Genomic DNA, 7,649 nt, shown 5'->3' with positions numbered 1-7,649 from the left:
TTGAATGATCTTACTATATATAAGGAATTTATAATTTCTTATTCACCCAGGTGTTGAAAGACAGTGACCAAGCCCCTGACCCCCAACATAAGAAGTTTGGGATAGTACCTCCTGTGACCCAGCAGCAGGGTTCACCCTTAAAAAGCATGAAATAGACTGAAAAATATTAAGAAACAGCAGAGAGGCCTAACCATAGAAAGCTACTATGGTGACAGGGAAGATAAAAACACAAATTCAGAAAAGAATAATGCCAAAATGCCTCATGTAAAGCCTCAAATGGGGATATGAATTGTTCTCAAGGCCAAAAATTCCTCTTGGAAGAGCTTAAAAATTATGTTAAAAATAAAGTAGGAGAGATTGAAAAAACATGGGGAAAGTAAATGAGAGTTATGAAGGAAAATTATGAGCAAAGAGACAACAGCTTGAAGAAGGAAGAATAAAAAATTGACTGAAGAAAAAAACTCCTAAAAAAAGAACTGACAAAATGGGAAAAAAAATTCACTGAAGAAAACAACGCCTTAAAAGGTAGAATTGGCCAAATGGAAAAGGAGGCACAAAAGCTAACTGAAGAAAATAATTTCTTAAATATCAGAATTGGGAAGTGGAAACTAATGACTTTATGAGACATCAAGAATCAGTAAAACAAAACAAAAAAGAAAGAAAAACATAGAAGAAACTGTGATATAATTCACTGCAAAAACCACTCATCTGGAAAACAGATCTAGGAGCAATAATTTCAGAATTATTGCACTACTTGAATACCATTATAAAAATATGACCTTGACAGTATCTTTCATGAAATCAAGTAATACTCTCCTGAGGTCCTAGTTCTGGAGGACAAAAGAGTCATTGAAAGAATCCACCAATTACCTTCTGAAAGAGATGCCAAAATGAAAACTGTAAGGAATATTGTAGCCAAATTCCAGAATTATCAGATCAAAGGGGAAAAAATATTGCAAGCAGCCAGAAAGAAAAAATTCAAATATCAAGAAGCTACATTCAGGATTACACAGGACCTACCAGCTTATACAATTAAAGCATCAGAGGGCTGGGAATATGATATTCCAGAAGGCAAATGAGTTTTGATTACAACAAAAAATCAACTACCCAGCAAAACTGAGCATAATCTTTCAGGGGAAAAGATGGAAAGCCAATGAAATAGGGGCCCTTCAAAATTTCCTAATGAAAAGACCAGAGCTGAAGAAAAAATTCAGTCTTCAAATACAAGACTCAAGAAAAGCATAAAAAGGTAAAAGTGAGGGGAAACATATTACTCAATAAGAGCAAATTGTTACATCCCTACATGGGAAAATTGTAACTCTTTAGAACTATATATTTTTATCACATTTATAAGGGGTGTGAATAGACAGAGGGTATAGGTAAAAGTTGACTTTGATATAATGATAAAAAAAATAATAATTGGGAGGGGGAAAGATTGTACTGGGAGAAGAGGAAAGGAAGAGGTATAAAAGGTTAAATTGCATCACATGAATAGAAGCAAAGATCTTTTACAGTTTTGGGAAAGAAAGAAGGGAGGCAAGCATTCTTTGAATCCTATTCTTATTGAATGTCACTCAAAAAGGAAATAACAAATATACCCAATTCTGTATAGAAATCTATCTTATGCTATAGGAAGCAGAATATATTATGCTTAAGCTGAAGTTAAAAAACAAAATGAAACAGGGGAAGCACTCCTGAACTCAGAGAAAGCAAAATAAAAATAGATGTAAATAAAAGAGATAAGGAAGGAAACTACATCTTGCTAAAAGGAATAAAAGACCATGAAATAGTATCAAGACTAAACATATATTCACCAAGTGATATTTTATCCAAATTCTTAGAGGAGAAGTTAAGTGAGTTATAGGAAGAAATAGACAACAAAACAATACTAGTGGGGGAACTCTCCCTCTCAGAACTAGATAAATCTAACCACAAAATAAACAAGAAAGAAGTTTTTTAAAAAGTGAATAGAATTTTAGAAAAGTTAGATTTTTAGACCTCTAGAGAAAATTGAATGAGAATAAAAAGGAATATAACTTTTAAAAAATACATTATAGATTCAAATGCCAGAATACAAATACATAATAGAGAAAAGACAAACATATATAATAAATTTAAAAATTAAAACAATTAAAAATTAGAAAGGGAAAAACATGCTGTGTACATATAAGAACATAAGAAAAGATTGCAAATATTTAACAATAAATTTTCATTTCAAGAAATTCTGTAAGATTAATAATGCATGTTGTATTGAGAATTGTCCATCTTTTCTTTGTTTCTTTGTGAGTTTTTCTTTTGTTTTCTGCTGTCCACTTTTTTTACTTTGTTATCCACCCCAGAAGGCTACAAAAAAATTTAGATGTTTCGATATATATATACATGTATATACACACACATATACATATATAGACATATACTTTTCCAAACATATTCTGCTTTTATTCTTTGTTCTTTTATGTTTGTGCATATCCCTTCTGCCTCTCCTACTTTACTTCTACCCATTCGTATTACTTGCCTACACCCCTTCAAGAATTCTTCCCCTATCTTCCCATTCCCAAAAATCTTAACACCATTCTATACCCCTATTTTACCTATTCCTTCACCCTCCCATCTAAAGATCCCTCCCTTGTCCTCTCCCCCCTCCCTATAACATTGCCATTTTATTACTTCTGAATTTAGAAGACTTTTATACTCTTCTAAATATAATATGTGTTGTTCCCTCTTAAACTCATTCCTGTTGAAAGTAGCTTACCAGAACTACCACCCCTCCTCCCCCATCTAATTCCTCTCTATTGATTCTTTCTCTTACACCTCATTTGTATAAAATAATTGCTCTTTATAGCAGTTCCTAAGTAGTTTTACTTTTAAAATTAATATCATACTCTTTCTTATGAGCTAGTCAATTATTAATAATAATCTTAGACATACATTTTACATATATAAAAAGTAAAAAGTTTGTCCTTATGGATCCCTTATAATCAGTCTTTGTTATGTACCTTATATTTCTCTTCATTCTTGTATGTTGCATCTTCTCTTAGATTCAGGATTTTTTTAAGTCTTGAAAATCTGAGAGGTTGTCAAATGTCCATTTTTTCCCATTCAGGGTCACACTTAGCTTTGCAGGATATGATACTTTCAGCTGGAGCACCAGTTCTTTTGCTGTTTGATATGTTGTGTTTCATGGCCTGTGGTGCTTTAATATCTCTTCTCCTAGGCCTTATATATTTCTAATTTGGCACCATCATATTTAAATTATTTTAATCTTGGTGCTTTTAATATTTTTCCTTCAGCTAGGAATTTGTAAAGCCAAGCACAAGCAGCTTTCCAGAGGATTACTGCTGTGAACAGATTTCAAGGTTCTGATTACACAGGTTAGTTAACTATATATTCAGTAACAAACTAAGAGAAAGCATTCACAATAAAAAAGTTCAGTATTTACAATGTTATAGTTTAACAACTTATCATTAAATGGCCACATAGTTTTCACCAAAGTGGTCACATAGTTTTAAGCAAAAGATAACATTCATTTAGTAATGCCTTCATTTAGTAAATCCTTTATTCAATCCCCCTTAAGGAGGCAAGCCTCCTTATTTGATACAAAGTACAAAGGTCAAAATCCTCTACTCATGGGGTAAAATTTAGTTGCAATATCCTCAGTCACTATTAAGTACTCTCTTAAGGGGTAGTAGAAAGCACCAAGGCCATCTACACCTAGGTCGCAAATAAGATACAATCTCATAAGTCATCATTAAATACCCAAGGAAAGTTCTTTTCATCTTGACTCAAGGCAGGCTCTTAGCTTCCTTGGTTCCTCTTCCATGGTCCAGCTCCTACCTGAATCCACCAAACTGTCACCTGGGTACAAAGGCAGGCAGCTCCCAGTTCCTTGTCCAGTTCTCTGTGTAGTTCCTCTTCCATATTGAAGCTCACAGTGTCTAGTCCACCTCAAGTCCTTCACAGTTTCTGTTCCTGAGAAGACAAATCTTAACCAAGCCAGAATAACATTCATTCACATTGCCAGCATCCTCCTAAAATCACTTTCTGCCATTGAAATCAACATAGACCTGAAACAGACAGACAAATTACCAACCCCACAGTCATGCTTCCTCTGGCAGCTACGGCTGGCCCTCAGAAGTCTTCAGCAGAAGTTTCGCTTGACTCTCAGAAGAAGCTCCACCACCATAAGCTCCATTCTCAAAATCAAAAACACTTTCTCCATCCTGGGCCTCTCCTACTCAGCCTCCACTTGGCTTGCTCCAAGAAGTTCTAGCCTCTCTTAGCTTGGGCTTTTCCTTATATATGGTATTAACCCCTTCCTGTTCAGCCCCTTCCTTTTATGTCAACAAGTCTATCCCACTGTGGGATTCACAAGTTCTGGGTGCTAATACTTAACTTGGAACTAAGTACTAAGTATCTGTTAACTTGCCAATCCAAGGGGATCTTCAATTTTCATTACTATTACAGGATTTCAGAATTTGACTATGATATTCTTATGAGTTTTCCTCATAGGATCTCTTTTAAGTGGTGATCAATAGATTTTTTTCTGTTTCTACTTCCACTCTCCCTTCCTTGTTCTAATGCTTCAGTACAATTGTCTTTAATGATTTCTGGTATTATTGTATAAATGTTCTTTTTAATTGTACCTTTCAATTAATCTGATTATTTTTATATTTTCTCTTGATCTATTCTCCAAATGTATTTTTTTTATTATAAGATGTTTCACTTTCTCTTATATTTTTTCATTATTCCTATTTTGTTTAATTGTTTCTTGATCTCTTATAATTTTCCTAGCTTCACTTTGCCCAGTTCTAATTTTAAAGGTGTCACTTTCTTCCTTAAGATTCTGGATCTTGCCTTTCCCCCAACATGGTGCCAAAGGCGAAGAAGGAAGTTTTTGTCCCCCCAAGACAGAAGCCAAGTCCAAGGCCTTGAAGGCCAAGAAGGCAGTGCTGAAGGGTGTCCATAGCCACAAAAAGAAGAAGATCCGAACATCCCCCACCTTCCGGCGACCCAAGACACTGAGACTTTGAAGGCAGCCCAAATACCCTCAGAAGAGTGCCCCTCACAGAAACAAGCTTGATCACTATGCCATCATTAAGTTTCCCTTGACCACCGAGTCTGCTATGAAGAAGACTGAGGACAACAACACCCTAGTCTTCATTATGGACATCAAGGCCAACAAGCATCAGATCAAGCAGGCCGTAAAGAAGCTGTATGACATTGATATGGCCAAGGTCAATACACTGAACCAGCCCAATGGAGAGAAAGCCTATGTCTGTCTTGCTTCAGACTATGATGCTTCAGATGTTGCCAACAAAATTGGAATCATCTAACTTGCTGTGTCCCCATTCCACCTAAAATAAAAATAAAGTTTTCCAGAATAAAAAAAAAAAAAGATTCTGGATCTTCTTTTCTAATTGGTTGACTATTCGTTTTATACCCTTCTTCTTTTTCTTGTATTATTATTATTATTATTACTTATTATTATTCCATTATCTTCCATCTCTGTCATTCAATTTTTAGTCTTTTAAAAGATTTTCTGTTAGTTATTTTTGGGCAGGTGTTTATTTGACATTATTGTTCAGGAGTTTCTTTACTTCAATATCCTCCTCTGAAAATGAACCCCAGTAATCTTATCCCCATAATAGTTTCCTTTAGTTGGATTCTTTCTCCTTTGTCTGTGCTCTTTTTGTGGTAATAGCATAATTTTTGTAATCACCTCTAGCCCTGGAGTGAGAGAAATGGTACCTCTTGCCCCATATCTTTAGTTCTCCCCTCTTGCCTGGAACTAAAGGCAAACTTCCAACCTCTTGTAAGTTCCCACAGCCAGGGACTTTCTTCCCCACTGCTTCTATATTTACTGGGTGTGTACTGGTTCCTTCTCACCCCTGCCACTCTTCACAGAACATGTGGGTTTGGTGTTCCTTGTCAGGAAAGGTTCCCTTGATCTTCCTGAGCTCAGATGCACAACTCCCCTCACTATTCCATGAGTAAAATTCCTGTGGCTAGGACCAAGATAGCCTCTCAAACCAACTAATACCAGGACATGCTGCTTGTTATTTAAGTGGCTTCTCTTGTTGTCAAAATGGAACCTAGTCTGGAGGTGTTTACTCCTCACTGGTACAAAAACAAATCCTGGAATTTTTCTTCTGATCTTCTTAAATTGTCCCAGGAAGACCCCAGTTGTGTCCCTATTCTTATTTATCTCCACCCACACCTTGTTCACTTGATGATGCTATTTTAACTCTTTTGTGTGGGAAAATCTTGGGCTCTTGGAATTTTCTGACCTATTGCACCATCTTCCCAGAATCCTCTCAAATATAACTTTTTCCTAAGTAGTACATGACATCTTCACAAAAATTTACCATGTACTAGGGTATAAAAATCTTACAATATAATGCAGAAAGACTGAAATATTAAATGTGTTCTTTTAGATCATGATGCCATAAAAATTACATGTAATAAAGGGCCATGGAAAAATAGACTAAATAATAAGATCTTTAAAAATGAGTGGATCAAACAATAAATCATAGAAACAATCAAGAACTTCATTCAAAAAAATGATAATAATGAGCCAACACACCAATCTGATAACTGCGTTGTTACCTCAGAATTGTTTTAATTTGCATTTCTTTAATCAATAGTGATTTAGAGCATTTTTTATGACTATAGATAACGTTAATTTCTTCATCCAAAAACTGCCTATTCATATCCTTTGATCATTTCTCAATGGGGAATGACCTGCAATCTCATATATTTGGCAAGGACTGGCTTACATGACAAAAGCAAAAAATAATAAATATGGGAGATGTGGGAAAATTGTAACATTGAGGCATTGTTGGTGGAGTTGTGAACTGATTCAACCATTCTGGAGAACAATTTGGAACTATGCCTAAAGGGCTATAAAACTGTGCATACTCTTTGATCCAGCAATACCACTACTAGACCTGTATCTAAAAGAGATCATAAAAATGGGAACAATATTTATAGCAACAATATATATAGAAGCTCTTTTTGTGGTGGCCAAGAATTGAAAATTGAGGGGATGCCCATCAATTGGGGAATGGCTGAACAAGTTGTGGATATGGATGTAATGAAATACTATTCTTCCATAAGAAATGGTGAGCAAGTAGATTTCAGAAAAATCTGGAAATACCTGCATGAACTGATGCTGAGTGAAGTGAGAAGAATTAGAACACTGTACACAGTAACAGTAAAATTGTGTGATTTCCCATTTTATTAGACTTGGCTCTTTTAAGTGATGCAGTTGTCTAGGACAGTTCTAAGGGACTTATGGTAGAAGGTACTATCCACATCTAGAGAAAGAATTAAGGAGTCTGAATGCAGATGCTTACATACTATTTTCTCTTTTGTTGATGTTATTTTTTTCTCATAGTTTTTTCCCCTTTATTCTGATTCTTCTTTCACAGCATGACCAATGTGGAAATGTATTTAAGGTGATCATATATGTATGGCCTATATCAGATTGCATGCTGTCTTGGGGAGGGGATAGTGGAGAGAGTGGGAAAAACTTAGAACTCAAAATCTTTTAAAGGGAACATTGAAAACTAATTAAAGATAGATGATAGATAGATGATAGATGATAGATAGATAGATAGATAGATAGATAGATAGATAGATAGATAGAT

This window comes from Petaurus breviceps, unplaced genomic scaffold, assembly GCF_028583685.1.
Source record: "Petaurus breviceps papuanus isolate PSGF00001 unplaced genomic scaffold, PetGlider_PUasm1.0 91133, whole genome shotgun sequence".
Lineage (NCBI taxonomy): Eukaryota > Metazoa > Chordata > Mammalia > Diprotodontia > Petauridae > Petaurus > Petaurus breviceps.
This window is presented reverse-complemented; position numbering follows the sequence as displayed.